Source organism: Sapajus apella, unplaced genomic scaffold (genome assembly GCF_009761245.1).
Source record: "Sapajus apella isolate SASKATOON/1434 unplaced genomic scaffold, GSC_monkey_1.0 scaffold9, whole genome shotgun sequence".
NCBI lineage: Eukaryota > Metazoa > Chordata > Mammalia > Primates > Cebidae > Sapajus > Sapajus apella.
Genome location: NW_022436949.1, coordinates 28305228 through 28323139, shown reverse-complemented (window position 1 = coordinate 28323139; position 17912 = coordinate 28305228).

The window sequence follows — 17912 nt, the reverse complement described above, 5'->3', positions numbered from 1 at the left end:
TTTTATAACTGATTCATTAATGGATTATAGATTTGTAAAATGATATCCAGGCAGTGCGGAGGTTATTAAAAATATGGACTGCTCACTTGAAACAAATGGGGACTTAATGGTTTAGCCTAGTTTACCCTGCCACCTTAATAGTTTGGAAATGTACAACACACAGAAGGAGATTAATATTGTCTGAACTTTCAGGAAATCAATAATTGATATCTTAAAGAGAAAAGTCAAGGAGAATAGCAATGTTGTTTTCACTGATCAAGTCAATGGGAAGTCAAGAATTACAGATATAAATTTTAAACGTTAAAATATGTTATCCATTTCCAAAACATTTAGTTTGGATTATCCTCTATTTTACCATAGGAAACCCCTAAATTGAGAACATTTTTTTTTTTTTTTGGATTGTCTAGTTGACACCAGAAGCAATAGCCCCTTTGGCAGTCTGCTTTATGATGATTTCATTACCATATATAGAGTAGGTGATTGCATTAATTCAGGAATAGCAAATAACTTTTGAATTAGAATAGGCGGTTTTAAATTTAGGAGAGTTAGAATAAGCAGTTACATGAGCTGCTTGATTAGCCAGATCAGAAGTACTCAGGTATACCCACTTGTGAGATTCTCACGTATACTGTGTTCTCTGAATACGTTTTGTCCATCTGAAGCAACTGCTCTGTACTTTATTGTCACATTAATAGCATCTGTTTAGGAATTTGTATATCCTCATCAGTCAAATCCATATTGATGATAATGTATGTGTCTTGAGAAATCTGTCTTTTAAAAAACTGTTAGTAGGCTTCTGCTAGCATGGCCAGCACCTAACAACAGAACCCCTGCCTAGCCATAGTTTTTAGATTGGAAGCAAGCATAGATGTATCTCCTTGCATATGGAATTGATCTTGGTACTTTAGCAATTTGTCTATCGCATCGAGAAATGGCTTCACAATTTAGACAAATTCAATCTGTCTTGTGGTATGGAGGCAAAGTTATATTTATTCTTTCTCTTAAGAAATGTAAGCATGTTATTTTTAGGTGCAGACTTTTTTATATGAGTTGCTTACCAGAGCCTTGGCATGGGAGAATTCTCTTGAGTCTCCTGCTAAGCTTCTCACCTCCATGTCTGAGCTACCAACAACTTCATATTTTATCATGCTTTCGTACATCTGAATGAGCCAGATATGTCCAGGCTCCAATCACCATTGAAAAGGTGTGTTAATTACTAATAGTACAGAGAGTTTGCTTTTATGCAAATACACTTGAAAATTGTTCCTGCTCTAAAACCAACTCACATCAATCAATATGTAGAACTGTGTGAAAGAAGGAGTTATTTTGGGAGCAGAGGGAATTTCTATGATATCTTGAAATTACACTAGTTTAAAAACCTATAATGTCATGTTGTAAGCTTAACCATGTTAAATAGAAAATGACATTTGAAGTGGTGACCATATATTTCTGAGCTTTGGAAAGCTGTTTTATGAAGTTATTTTATTATATGAATTTGACTTTGGAATAAGAAGTTCCTGAATGTAGAGGATATGAGTTCATTTGCAGAGACTAATTTCTGTACGTAATTAGATAGAAGTGAGTTCCTACCTCACAGGAGTAGTAACTTCACTGAAATATTAAAGCAAAAGGGGACAATGACTCTATTTTCATAAAGTCAGCCGGTATGTTCAGACTAATATCACCTTGTATTGTACTTGTTATAAAGCTAACTAAATAACTCATTAAACTACTAAATGAATTAAAAGTAATATTGGAAGGTTATTCCTACATGTACTATCTGGTTAACCTTTTATTTTTTCTCTTGCTTTAGGACATCCCTTTTAATAATAAAATCTCAAATTTCAGAACACTGCAAATTATTGTCCTGGTTGTCTACCTTTAAAAGTTATGAAATATACTATAATTACTACAAAAGTAATTATTCATTTTGCTCACCTAAAATACATACTCATAGATTAATGTTTTTCTACCATTATGATAAATATTTTTTCAAAAAGAAGCATTATACTTTGATAAAATATTATTATATAAAATGTAACCTGAGGAAAAATTAAATTTTATTGGAAGCAGCAAGATAGAGAGGGAAATAATGTGTAGTCACCACTCATTAAATGTTAAAACACTGGTTAATAATTATACCTTATTGAGTTTCATTTTCTTTCTTTATAAAATGGAAATTTTCCTAATGTTTTCGTAAGACCGTACTAGAATATTAAGTGCATTTCATGTTGCCTCTCACAAATATGTCCTTAATGAATATGTTTTTCAGCTATTCTCCAATTAAGTCAGGTTAATTTGCAGAAATATTCAAAATAGTATTACATAAATAAAAATGCATATCTTTATGTGTGTTTAGGAATAATCACTGTATTTCTTGCTAGAGTCTTTTAAGACCATATTTTTCACTAATTAACATGGCAGTGTTCAACCTTCAGTAATCATAGGAATTTTTATTATGATTTAAGTGTAAGTATTTGTATTTTACTACTGCAGTAAACAAATTGAAATAAAACAGCTTTTTAAAAATTGCTCACTTTACAATCTTTTATCCTCATAACACTCATTATGAAAAATATATTGGACATTAAAATAATTGACAGTTATAAAATAAATGTGCTTCTTTATTGCCTAACTTATCACAAAGTTTTGATGCATTTTATTGTCTATAAATATTTAAATTTTTAGTGACCCCTTTCTTGCAATGATTCATTGTTTATGCATCATGCAGTTGTTCTATTATCTATCATTATACAACAGATATGCATACTTTTTCAAGAGTTAACTGAGTCAGCTTGTAATAATCAATATTCATATTAGTCATTGTCAAAGAAAAGCAATATTAAATCCAAGATCAATGTGATTTAGTTGAAAGAGCCTAGATATATAAATTACCTATCATGGATCATGCTTCTGGTTTTTCAGCCAGAAGCAGAAATGAAAAGGGTGTTAAATTTATCAAAATTCCTTTTGAAAATATGGAAATGCAGGCTTAGTGAGATAAAGTGATAGCTCAGGATACTAACAGAAATTATGAAAACAGAATTTAAGTTTAATTTTTTCTGGTTATACAATGCTTTAAAAATATCTTTAAAAGGTATATGATAAAACAAAAATCAAAAATTAAATGAGCTTCCTTCAATTTCATGCATCCATCCAGGTATACTCCAGACTTTCTAAGCAAAGGGTATTGAGCAAATTCAACCCTCAGCCTGTCTTGTAATCAATTTTTCAATTCACCACAAAATACAGATTTATAATCATACTTTTCCAAGATTACTGATCTTTTCAATTCAAATTGTTAATCCATATGTAACATTTCAAATATTTTTATCTGTTACTAAATTTGGCTCATTGTGACATATAAATCCTTACTTTTTATTTTTTCTGATATTCTTTTTCTTTTCTAATATTTCTACACAGATTCTTATTTTTTCCTACATTATCAAAATGAGATTCTTACTACAAGTAACAAACTGGGAAAATACTATCAGGCAGTCAACTAAGAGTGTTCCCCTATGTAAATTATTTCTAGATAGTATCTTACTAAACATTTCTGCGGCCTTTATTCATTTACCTCATTAAAATTTTCTCATTTTAGAGTAAGTGTTTCCATATATTCTTTCTTCCCACTTCCCACATAGATCTTTGTAATTTTTTATGGAGTTTAATTTTCTATCCATATCTAACATATTTTTCTCTGAAACACTTTTTTTCTGTCACTCTTCATTTGTTATGAAATTAATTCCAATGGTTTTTGATATTTACATTCTGTATTCAGCCTATACTTTTTTATTTATTGGTTCCCCTAGACTCAGGCAAGAGCATCTGCTGACATGAGCCCCAAGCTGAAAAGGGCCAGTATATCATACACACATGCATATGAACATATAAACACAGAAGAGACAGAGAGAAACACACACACACACACACACACACACACACACACACACAGACACAGAGAGAGAGAGAGAGAGAGAGAGAGAGAGAGAGAGGGAGAGGGAGAGAAAGAGTGAGAGAGAGGATAAATTGCTTGCTCTAATTCCTAGGAACAAATGCTAACTGCTTAAGAATACTCTGAAGGGACACTGGTTGTACCTGTACCAATGCTGTGGAGAAATACTGCTTCAGAATTCAGGGCTAATTTAATTAACAGAAATGAAAAGGCACGTCTTTTATCTTTTCTAATCTTTCCTCTTAGACCAAACAAATTAATAATTCTAGCATAACAAAGTATTATTTTCCAGGAGAGTCAAGCACTAATTTTCATAATTTTCTACATGCTCCACTTCTTGGTTCCAGAGACATTCAATGAATATAACATTTATACACATTGAAAATTGTGACTGGGAAAGATTTTGGAATTTATAAATAAATAAATAAATATATATCTGTGTGTGTGCGTGTATATATGCATGTATGTATATATATATGCATATATATAGTTACAGCATATGTGAATTCTTTGACAATTACATAATATTAAATACTAGAATTGTGAATAGTTTTATGTTCAATAAATTAATACATTTACATTTAAAAAATTACTACAATTTTAGTGTTGTTGAAATAAGAGACAGTCTTTTGAATTGTGTTAATAACTCTAAGGAAGATAGTAATTAAAAATTAGTGTATTAGTATCACTAATTTTAAAAATTAGTCAAATTTTGGCAAAAAGTCCAGAAATTTTTTTTTCATTGTCAACACATAGTTGAAATTTGTTACTATAGGACATAAGATCAACAAAGAAATAGATATTACAGTGTTTATTTTCTGATTATAATGACTTGCAGCTGCATCCATGTTGCTACAGAAGGGCATGATTTTATTCTTTTTTATGGCTGCATAGTATTCCATGGTCTGTATATACTACGTTTTCTTTCTTATTCAGTCTGCTGTTGATGGACACTTAGTTTGATCCTATATCTTAGGTATTGTGAATAGTGCTGCAATAAACACACAAGTGCTTGGTCTTTTTGGTAGAACAATTTATGTTCTTTTTGATATATAATCAGTAATGGGATTGTTGGGTCAAATGGTAGTTCTATTCTAAGTTCTTTGAATAATCTCCAAACTGCTTTCCACAGTTGCTAACCTAATATCCGTTCCCACCAAGTGTGTAAATGTTTACTTTTTTTTGCAGCCTCACCAGCATCTGTTGTTTTTTGACTTTTTAATAATAGTCATTCTAATTGATGTGAGATGGCATCCGATAGCAGTTCTGATTTGCATGAAATAAATGATTAGTTGAAGCTCATGTTTTCACATGTTTTTGGCCACTTGTATGTCTTCTTTTGATAAGTGTCTGATTATGTCTTTTGCCCAGATTCTGTATATTAGATCTTTGGCAGTTTGCAAGTATTTTCTCTCATTCTGTAGATTGTCTGTCTACTCTGTTGATCGCTTTTTTTTTTTTTTTCGGTGCACAAAATTCTTTAATCAAGTCCCACTTGTGAATATTTGTGTTTTTTTTGTAATTACTTTTGAGGTCTTAATCATAAATTACTTTCCCATGCAGATGCCCAGAATGATGTTTTCTAGCTTTTCTTCTAGGATTTTTTCTAGTTTGAGGACTTACATTTAAGGATTTAATTCATCTGGAGTTAACTATTGCTTATGGTGAAAGGTAAAAGCAGTTTCAGTCTTCTGCAAAGGGATAGGCAGCTCTCCCAGCATTATGGAATACGGTATCTTATCCCCTTTGTTTATTTTTGTCAACTTTGTCCAAGATCAGATAGCTGTGCAGATCAGATGCAGTATTATTTTTGGTTTCTCTAGTCTGTTTCACACGTCTATGTGTGTGTGCTTTTATTTTTGTTTTATACCAGTACCATGCTGTTAAACCTGTTTAAAACTAAGACCATCTGACGTAGTTTTGCTAATAAGAAATTCTTCTCTTCTTTTCAACAATAATAGGTGCTTAAGTATGATATATATGCATATATTTTAATACATTCACTATTTCATTTACTTATCCTTGCCCCAAAAGTCACAATTGAAAATGTTTATACATGCATTTCTGTAGCTGAAGATGAACTTAGCCAAACAATATTTGTTGTGTAGAAGTGTGACATCCCATGTTTCCAAAACAAACCATTATTAACATTTAAAAGGACAGGTAGCTTCAGATAAAGTAAGATACTGTATTTTATTGCCTAATGTATTTGTCACATTATATCAGCGTGGCATACCTTCAAACACTGTAATCATTATGGCGTCTTAGAGCTTGAGTTGGATACGTAGCTCTGAAATTTTTATTAAGTTATTTTAACTTACATAAGTTTATGTTTCTAACATAAGAAATTGGCCTCTAATGAGTACTGACTCCATCAGTTGTGATATTACATGAACTAATTCACACCAAATGCTTCACAATACCCGACACTGAGTATGGGCTATACATTTTAGCTATTATTATAGGCCTATATTCTTTCAATCTTTGAATATATTTTTTTCACAAAGACTCTGACAGTATGTATACATATATGCATATGTAATTTAAAAATAAAAAAACAACTTTGACTACAGAGGATATATAAAGCCAGATTTTATATCTCATACTTCTACTAAACTTAGAAATAATGTTGAGGTCTAAGATAAAATTGCAGTGCTGCTTGGGAGATAAGAGAAGAGATGACTGTGCTTTCCTATCTAGGGAAATTAAGAAAAAATTAGAGATTACTGGTTATAGGGTTAATGTCATCATAAGATAAATAAATAATACAAATAAGGGTTTGTACATAAAAATTTTCAGAAGAAATGACAACAATTTTTACTTTTTCAAACTTATGCGCACGCATACATACATATGCACCATCAATTTTCCAAGGCATCTTTTGACATGTGATTCAAAGTCTCATGTGCCATTGTCTTGTCACTGTGTATAATAGCTTCAAGTAATAGCCCATGATACCTTGGGATTATTTATGCATCAGCACTGGGTAGAGATACACATTGTCATAGATATACCAGATTAAAAACTGGATTATAACAACATTCTGTTACAATTTTATTTTAATGAACCTCATCAATGCATGAGGTCTGTATGCATTTTAAAGGTTGAAAAGCAAGGGTTTAGAGCAGAGGTCATTGAAATATGGACCATATGCCAATTCCTGTCTGTTGCCTATTTTTGTAAATAAAGTTTTATTAGACCAGAGCCATCCTTAATGGTTTACATGAAAGCAGCCATAGACTGTTTCTCTGCTACAAGAGCAGGGTTAAATCGTTTCTGCAGAAACCTTATAGCTCACAATCTTAAGATATTTACTACTTAGCTATTTAAAGAAGCTTGTTGACCTTTGGTTTAAAAGACCTGTAACTTCTTATGGTTTGTGAGGAATGTGCGCCATGAAAACGTTATGGAGATTTGGTAAGTGTTTTGAGGCATTCTGAGCAAAGAATAAAAAGAAGCTTCAACAAATTTATTTATTAGATAAATTTCCACATGCAATTTAGTTAAAATAATTCAATAGTTGTAGAATTATTTAATATTTTTAAATTTTTATGGGTACATAGTAGGTAAATATATTTATGAAGTACATGAGAAGTTTTGACACAGACATACAATGTGTCATAATCACATCAGGGTAAATGAGGTATCCATAACCCCCAAAATTTATCATTTGTGTTACCAATAATCCAATTACACTTTTTTAGTTATTTTTAAATGTACAATTAAATTTTTTTTATTGTAGTCACCCTGTTTTGCTAGCAAATACTACGTCTTATTCATTCTTGCCCACCATCCCCACTTCCTTCTCGCCACCACCGCAATACCTTTCCCAGCCTCTGATACCCATCCTTTTACTCTCTGTCTCCATGAAATTTAATTATTTTAATGTTTAACTCCCACAAACAAGTGAGAGCATGTCAAATTTTTGTTTCCATGCCCAGCTAATTTCACTTAACTTAGTGACCTTCAAATCCATCTATGTTGTTGCAAATGACAGCATCTCTTTATTTTAATAGCTGAATAGTACTTTGTTGTGTCAATGTACCACATTTTCTTTATGTGTCCTTCTGTTGATGGACACTTAGGTTGCTTCCAAATCTTAGCTATTGTAAATAGTGCTGCAATAAATATGGCAGTGCAGATATCTCTTCCTGGTATTTATTTTCTTTCTTTTGGGTATATATCTAGCAGTGGAATTGCTGGATCATATGGTATCTCTAGTTTTAGTTTTGAAGAACTTCCAAACAGTTATCCATAGTGGTTGTACTAATTTACATTCCCACAGTGTATGATGGTTCCCTTTTCTGCACATCCTCACCAGCGTTTACTATTTCTTGTCTTTTAAATACAAGCCATTTTAACTCGGGTGAGATGATATCTTATTATAGTTTTGATTTCCATTTATATAATGGTCAGCAATATTGAGCACCTTCTCATATACCTGTTTGCCATTTGTATCTTTTCTTTTGAGATATATCTATCAGATATGTTGGCCATTTTTAAAAATCAGATTTTTTTCTGTACAATTGTTTGAGCTCTGTATATATCTGATTATTAATCCTCTGTCAAATTGGTAATTTGCAAAATATTTTCTCTCATTCTGTGGGCTGTCTCTTCACCTTATTGATTGTTTCCTTTGCTATGCAGAAGCTTTTAAATTTAATAGGATCCATTAATTCATTTTTGCCTCTGTTGGCTGTGCTCATGGTTTATTCTTCAATAAATCTTTGCCACATCCAATGTCCTGGATAGTTTCTCCACTGTTTTCTTTTAGTAGTTTGATGTCTTCGATTTAAGTCCTTAATTTGATTTTATTTTTGTATACACAACAGATATAGGGTTAAGTTACATTCTTCTGCATATAGATATCCAGTTTTCCCAACATCTTTACTGAAAGGACAGTACATTCCCCATTGTTTGTTCTTGGCATCATTGTAAAAAAATGAGTTTACTGCAGACGTATGGATTCATCTTTGGGATCTGTATTCTGTTCCGCTAATATATTTGTCCATTTTTCTTCCAGTACCATGCTATTTTGGTTACTGTAGCTCTGTATTATAATTTAAAGTAAGGTAATATGGATTCCTTCAGTATTTTTTTTTCTTTTTGTTTGGGATAGCTTTGGCTATTCTAGGTCTTTCATGGCTTTATATTTAGGATTTTTTCTGTGAAGAATTTTATTTTTTAATGGAAAATGCATTAAATCTGTAAATTGCTTTGGGCAGTATAGAGATTTTAACAACATTGATTCTTTGAATCCATAAACCTGGAATATCCTTACATTTTTGTGTGTTGTCTTCAGTTTCTTGATTCAATGTTTTATAGTTATTATTGTAGAGATCTTTCCCTTCTTAATTTAAAGGAATTGTATTATATTGCAGCTATTGTAAATGGGGTTACTTTCTTGATTTCCTTTTTCAGATTGCTGTTAGCATATATAAATCCTACTGATTTTTTTACAATGAATGGTATCCTGCAACTTTACTGAATTTATTTATTACTTATAATTGTTTGTTTTGGCAGAGTCTTTACGTTTTTTCAAGTATAAGATTATATCATTTGCAAACAAGGAAGAAGGATATTGACTTCTTCCTTTCCAATTTGGATGCCCTTTATTTCTTTCTCTTGTCTGTTTACTCTAATAGTAAAGAAAAGCCACGTGTGGCTTTTATTATGCTGAGGTATGTTCCTTCTATCCCCACTTTTTTGAAGGCTTTTATCATGAAAGGATGTTGGAATTTTATCAAATGCTTTGCAGCATCAATTGACATCATATGGTTTTGTCCTTATTTCTGTTGATATGATGTGCCACATTAATTGATTTGCATATGTTAAACAATCCTTGCATCCCTGGGATTAGTCATACCTGATTCATAATGAATAATCTCTTTACTGTATTGTTGAATTTGGTTTGCTAGTATTTTGTTAAGGAGTTTTGCAGCAATATTCATCAGGCATATTGGCCTGTAGTTTTATTTTTTAATTATTTTTGAGGAGTTTTTGTTTGGTTTCAGTATCAGGATAATACTAGTCTTGCAGAATGCATCCCTCCTCTTCTATATTTTGGAATAGTTTGAATAGAATTGGTATTAGTTCTTTAAACATTTGGTAGAATTCAGCAGTGAAGCCATCAAGTCCTGGGCTTTTCTTTGCTGAGAAATTTGTTATTTTAGCTTTGATCTTGTTACCTGTTATTGGTCTGTTTAGGTTTTGAATTTCTTCATCATTTAATCTTGGTAGGTTCTATGTGTCAAGGAACTTTTCCATTTCCTCTAGATTTCCCAATTTATTAGCAAATAGCTGCTCATATTAGCTACTAATGAGTCTTTGAATTTCTGTGATATCAATTGCAATTTCCCCTTTTCCTCTCTGAATTTATTATTTCTGCCTTTTTCTCTTAGTCTCACTAAAAATTTGTTAATTTTCTTTATCTTTTCAAAAAAATCAACTTTTTGTTTTATATATATTTTGTATCGTTTTCTTCATTTCAAATTTATTTATTTCTGTTCTGATCTTTATCATTTCTTTTCTTCTACTAATTCCATGTTTGGTTTGCTCTTGCTTTTCTAATTGTTTAAGATGCAGTTAGGTTGTTTATTTCATGTTTTTCTTGTTTTTTGATGTAGGTCCTTATAGCTATTAACTTCCTTACTAGTATTGCTTTTTCTGTAACTCATAGGTTTTGGTATATTGTGTTTTCATTATAATTTGTTTCAAGGAAATTTTCAATTTTCTTCTTAATTCTTCATTGACCCACTTGTCACTCAGACGTGTATTGATTAATTTCCATGTGTTGGTATACTTTCAAAAATTGCTCTTGTAATTGATTTCCAGTTTTATTCTATGGTGTTTAGAGGAGATGCTTGATATTATTCAGTTTTTTGGAATGCTAAAGACTTGTTTTCTGGCCTAATATATAACCTATCCTTGAAAATGGTCCAGATATTAAAGGAAAGAATGTATACTCTGAAGCCGTTAGATGAAATGTTTTGTAAATATCTATTAGGTCCATTTAGTCTGGAGGGCTGATTCAGTCTAATATTTTATTGTTGATATTTTGTCTGGATGACCTTTGCAATGCTAAAATAGGGTGTTGACTTCTCCAGCTGTTTTTTAAATGGAGGTCTCTCTCTCTCTCTTCAGGTCTAATTATATTTGTTTTATATATCTGGGTGTTCCAGTGTTGCATATATAATTACAGTTGTTAGATTCTTTTGCTGAATTGACTCGTTTTTATTATATAGTGACCTTCTTTGCTCTTCTAATAGTTTTTGTCTTGAAATCTATTTTGTATAAGTATAGCTACTCTTGCTCTTTTTTAATTTCCATTGGAATAGAATATCTTTTTACATCTCTTTACTTTCAGTCTATATGTGTCTTTATAGGTGAAATATGTTTCTCACAGGCAACAGTTCTGTGAGTCTTGCTTTTTATCCATTTGGCCATTCAACACCTTTTGACCGGAGAGTTTAGTCTATTTACATTCAATGTTATTATTGATAAGTAAGGACTTACTCCTGCCATTTTATTATTTTTCTTATTGTTTTGTGGTCTTCACTTCTTATTTTCTTCCTTTCATGTTTTTCTTTTAGAGAAAGTAATTTTATCTAGTGATGTAATTTAATTTCTTGTGTATCTGTTGTATCTTGTATATCTGTAGCTTTATTTCCCCACTTTCTAACTTTTTGTTGTTTCAATTTATGTATATATTTTTAGAAAGAGAAAGAAAAAAAGAGAGAGAGAAAGAAAGAAAAAAAAAGAATGAAAGAGAGAAAGAGGAAGAGAAAGAGGGAGAGAGAACAGGAGTCTTGCTTTATTGCCCAGGCTAGAATGCAGTCTAAAAATGGGTATTGAAAACCTCTTTTATGCCAATAATTGTGCTTAACAATGGAGACAGGAAGGAATAAGGGAGGAAAATAACAGACAAGCAGCCAACCAATATTTCATTTAAACCTGTGAAGTACTATGCAATTACTGAGGAGTGCTTTACTTCCAATTATACAGTCACTTTTAGAGTAGGTGTGATGTGGTACTGATAAGAATGTATGTTTTGTGGATTTGGGGTGTAAAGTTCTATAAATGTTTATTAAGTTTACTTGTTCCAGGTCTGAGTTCAAGTACTGAATATCCTTGTTAATTTTCTGTCTCGTTGGTCTGTCTAATATTGATAATGTGATGTTAAAGTCTCCCACTATTGTTGTGTGGGAGTCTAAGTCTCTTTATAAGTCATTAAGAACTTGCCTTATGTATCTGGGTGTTCTTGTACTGGGTGCGTATATATTTAAGATCATTAGTTCTTCTTGTTGCATTGATCCTTTTACCATTATGTAATGTCCTTCTTTGCCTCTTTTGATCTTTGTTTCTTTAAAGTCTATTTTATCAGAGGCGAGAATTGCTATTCCTCCTTTTTATTTATTTATTTATTTTTGCTCTCCATTTGGTTGGTAAATCTTCCTCCATCCTCTTGTTTTGAGTCTTTGTGTATCCCTGCATATGAGATGTATCTGGATGCAGGATACCGATGAGTTTTGGCTTTTTATCCAATTTGCCTGTCTGTGTCTTATGATAGGGGCATTTAGTCGACTTAAATTTAGGATTAATAATAATATATGTGAGTTTAATACTGCCATTTGATGCTAGCTGGCTGTTTTGCCCATTGCTGATGTAGATTCTTCATTATGTTGATGCTCTTTATTTACCTTTTGGTATATTTTTGTAATGGCTGATACTGGTTTTTCCTTTCTATGTGTAGTGCTTCTTGCAGAAGCTCTTGTAAAGCAGGCCTGGTGGCGATGAAATCTCTGAGTACTTGCTTGTTCACAAAAGATTTTATTTTTCCTTCACTTGTGAAGCTTAGTTTGGCTGGATACGAAATTCTGATTTGAAAGCTGTTTTCTTTAAGGATGTTGAATATTGGCCCCCACTCTCTTCTGGCTTGTAGAGTTCCTGCTGAGAGATCTGCTGTGAGTCTGATGGGCTTCCTTTTGTGGGTAACCTGACCTTTCTCTCTGGCTGCCCTTAGCATTTTCTCGTTCATTTCAACCCTGGTGAATCTGACTATTATGTGCCTTGGGGTTGCTCTTCCTCAGGAATATCTTTGTGGTATCCTCTGTATTACCTCGAGTTGAATATTGTCCTGCCTTGTTAGGTTGGGAAAGTTTTCCTGAATAATATCCTGAAGAATGTTTTCCAACTTTGATTCATTCTCTTCGTCACATTCAGGTACACCTATCAAACGTAGATTAGGTCTTTTCACATAGTCCCGTATTTCTTGGAGACTTTGCTCATTCCTTTTTACGCTTTTTTCTCTAATCTTGTCTTCTCGTTTTATTTCATTGAGTTGGTCTTCAACTTCTGATATTCTTTCTTCTGTTTGATCAATTTGACTGTTAAAACTTGTGCATACTTCTCGAAGTTCTTGTATTATGTTTTTCAGCTCCATTAATTCACTTATATTCCTCTCTAAATTATCTATTCTCGTTAGCATTTCGTCAAACCTTTTTTCAAGGTTCTTAGTTTCTTTGCATTGCGTTAGAACGTGTTCTTTTAGCTCACAGAAGTTTCTTATTAGCTACCTTCTGAAGCCTGATTCTGACAATTCATCACACTCATTCTCCATCAGGCCTTGTTCCCTTGCTGATGAGGAGCTGTGATCCCCTGAAGCAGGAGACGCATTATGGTTTTGGATGTTTTCAGCCTTTTTTGTGCTGGTTTCTTCCCATCTCTTTGGATTTATCCACCTGTCATCTTTGTAATTGCTGACTTTCAGATTGGGTCTCTGAGTGGACATCCAGCCTGTTGGTGGTGATATTATTTCTGTTTCTTGTTTTCCTTCAGCAGACTCCCCTCCCTGACAAAGCTGGACCTTCCCAAGTTCAGCTCTGATTGCTGTGAAACTCTCAACCGTCAGCATTTCCAATCACCATTTTTTTGCGGGGGTAGGACCAGCCAAGCCCAATCACCTGGCTCCCTGTCTCAGAGCCCCCTGTTTTTCTTTTCCTAATTGAACGGTCAATTCTCTCCCAGGTGCCCGCTGAAAAGGCGCCAGGATCTATGCAATTTCCCAGGCGGCAACCGCACCGGCTGAAACAGCAGCGCTGAGATTCGTGGGGCTTTTCTGCCCGGGAATCTCCCGGTCTGGCTCCCAGCTTCAGTCCCCCTTTCAATCAGCTGAATGGGCAACTCTGCCTTTGTGGAGCTCCAAATGCCAACTAAAAGGGCACCCAGTCCTGTACATTCTGCACCGAGAACCGCCGAGGCAGGATGCTGGCAAAACAGCCATGCCGGCCAAAAGAGTTGCACTGGCGACCCGTGGGGCGCCTCCACTGGGAATCTCCTGGTCTGTAGGCAACAAAAATTCATCTGGAAGTCTGGTGTCCACTCACTCCCTGCACCTTCACTGGGAGCTGCAATCCTGAGCTGCTGCTAGTTGGCCATCTTGGATCTCTCTACTCAATTTATATTTTATTGTACTGTCTATGTCTTGAAAAGTCATAGTAGTTATTTTTGATTGGGTTATTGTTTAGATAAGAATAGAAACTACTGTTACAGTTTTATAATATTCTGTGTTTTTCTCTGTACATACTATTATCAATGAGTTTTGTGCCTCTGGTGATTTCCTTTTGCTTATTAACATCTTTTTCCTTCTGATTGAAATACTCTCTTTAGTATTTCTTGTTGGATAGTTCAGTTGTTGATGAAATCTTTCAGCTTTTGTTTGCCTGGGAAAGTCTTTATTTCTCCTTCATGTTTGAGGTATATTTTCTCTGGATATATCATTCCAGGAAAAAGAGTATTTTTATTTGTTTGTTTGTTTTCCTTCAGCACTTCAACATGTTATGCCACTCTCTCCTGGCCTGTAAGGTTTCCACTGAGAAGTCTGTTGCCAGGTGTATCAGAGTTGTATGTTGTTTGTTTCTTTTCTCATGCTGCTTTTAGAATTCTTTCTTTATTCTTGACCCTTAGGAGTTGACTATTAAATACCTTGAGGTAGTCTTCTTCAGGTTCAATTTTCTTGGTGTTCTATATCCTTCTTATACTTGAATATTGATATCCTTCTCTAGGTTTAGGAAGTTCTTTGATATTATGCCTTTGAACATACTTCTACCGCTACCTCTTTCTCTACCTCTGGGACTAGGCTAATAACTCTTAGATTTTACCTTTTGAAGCTATTTTCTAGATAAAATAGGCATGCTTCTTTGTTTTCTATCCTTTTTTCTTTTGTATTTTCTGACTATGTATTTTTAAGTAGCTCATGCTCAATCTCACGCTCAATCTCACTAATTTTTCCTTTTGCTTGACCAATTTTGCTAGAAAAATATTCTGATGCCTTCTTCAGTATTTCAATTGAATTTTTCAGTTCCAGAATTTCTTCTTCAAACCTTTTTATTATTTCAATATCTGTGGCAAATTTATCTGATAGAATTCTGAATTCTGTATTATCTTAGAATTTCATTGAGTTTGCTCAAAACAGCTGATTTGAATTCTGTTTGAAGGTCACATATGTCTGTTCTCCAGGACTGGTTCCTGGTACTTTATTTGGTTTATTTCCTGAATGATCTTGACTATTATCTATGTTCATCTATGCCTGAGTATTGAAGAGTTTAGTATTTGCTGTGTTCTTCACAATGCAGGCTTGTTTGTACCTGTCCTTCTTGAAAAGGCTTTCCAAATATTCAAAAGGAATTGGGTGTTGTGTTATAAGTTGTGTTTGTGTTGGGGGCCACCCCAAGCCCAGCTATCCTGTGGTTCTTGCACAGTTATAGATGTACCACCTTGATTGTCTTGAATAAAATCCAGAAGAAATCTATAGATTGCCAGGCAGACACACTTACTCTCTTCCCTTACTTTCTCACAAAAAGTGTTATCTCTTTTTCTGAACCACCTAGAGCTGGGAATGAGGTGACACAAGCACCCCTGTGGCCACTGGGACTGTGCTGGGTCATACCTGAAGCCAGGATCTTGCCCAAGGCCTTCCGAAACAACTATCTGGCTACCTGGGCAGTTATTTCCCCCAGGCCCCAGGTTGGTCATGAGGTGCTATCCACGAACCAGGGACTGGAGTCAAAACCTTAGAAGTTTATCTGTTGTTCTGTTGTGCTGGGGATAAGCTGACACTCAAACAATGAAATGTGGTTCTTCTCACTTTTTTCTCCCATTTCTGCAGGCAAAGGAGACTTACTCACCACTGCAGGCCCACAGGGAATACTGCCAGGCTACTGCCAATGTTCCCTTCAGACCCAAGGGCCCCTCAGTCAGCTTGTGGTGAATGCTGCCTGATCTGAGATTCATCCTTCAGGCTTGTGGTCTCCTCTCTGGCCAAGAGAAGGTCCAGAAATGCCCTCCAAAATCCAAGTCCTAGAATTGGAAATCCCAAGAGGCTCCTTGGTGCTCTGTCCCACTGTGGACAATCTGGTACCTAAGGTGCAAGACAAAGCCTCCTTTCTTTTTATCTGTTGTCTCGGCAACAGTTCTTTCCCTAGTTACCACATCTAGGAATGTGTGAAGTTTCACTTGAAGTCAGTTTGTCTCAATTTTACCCAAGGCCCATGGCACACTATGTGGGTACCACTGTTGATTATTTAGGGGCCAAGGGCATTTTAGTTTGCAGTTGAAAAATTCTCCCACAACAGGGTCCTTTCTTGAAGGCAGTGGGTTCCCCTCTGGACAGGGCGTATCTAGAAGTGTCATCTGGGAGCTAGGGCCTGGAAAGGGGGCCTCATGACTCTGCCTAGTACTGTATCCCAATGTGGCTGAGCTTGTATCCAAGATGTAAGACAAAGTTCTCTTTACTCTTCCTTCTCATCTCCTCAGGTGAAAGGTAGGGATCTCTTTTGGAGCCATGAGCTCTGAAGTCTGGGTTTGAGGAGGGGTGTCATACCAGTCTCTCATCCACCCTGTTTGATGTCTCAGTAGTTACATACAACCCATGTCCTCTGGCTCTGAGCCCAATTCAGCAGTAGGACTCATCTAGCACTTGCAGTCCTTGTGGCCTAGACTGCATTTCAAGTTTTTTTAGGGCCCCAGTACACTTTGACCATGGTGGCAAGTCTTGCTCAAACTCAAGTTCTGACTGCTGAGATAAGCAGTTTGTCTCTGGCTAGGGCTGGTTTAAATACTCCCTTTGTGGGCAGGCATCAGCTGATTTCAGCTTACTTTTGCTTTCTGCCATGACAGAATAGCACTGAGTTAAATGCAATGTCTCAGAATCCCTATCATCTCCCTCTCCAAGGTACACAGATTCTCCCTCCATGCCATGCAGCTACTGCTGGGGTCTTTGGGGCAGGTGGCATTAATGATTCAAGATTATTCAAATTTGGCTAATTAACATAGCCATTACCTCAGACACTTGTCATTTATTTGTGATACAAATATCTAAAATCCATTATTTTTGCAATTCAGAAACATACGATACATTATCATTAACTATACTCACCATGCTGTTCAATTGATCACTAGGACTTAGTCTTTCTAACTAAAACTTTGTATCCTTTTACCAATATCCCCCTTTCTTATCCTCTTCTCTTCCCATTAGCCTTTGGTAACCAACAGTCTAGCCTCTACTTCTGTGAGTTTTATTTCTTTACATCCCATATGTAAGTGAGATCAGGTGTTATTTGTCTTCTGTGCCTGGCTTATTTCACTTAGCATAATATCCTCTAGGTTCATCTGTGTTATCTCAAATGACAAAATTTCCTACTTTTTAAGGCTAGCTATATATATATACACAATGGATATGTGTGTGTATATATATGTGTGTGTATTTATATATATAAAACATATTTTTAGTCCATTCATCTATTGATGAGCACTTTGATTCTTTCCATACCATGGCTATTGTGAACAATGCTGCAATGAACATGCAAATGCATTTATTTTCTTGATGTATTGATTTCACTTTCTTTGTGGGCATATTATCACCAGTAATGTAAATTGCTGGGTCATATGGTAATTCAAT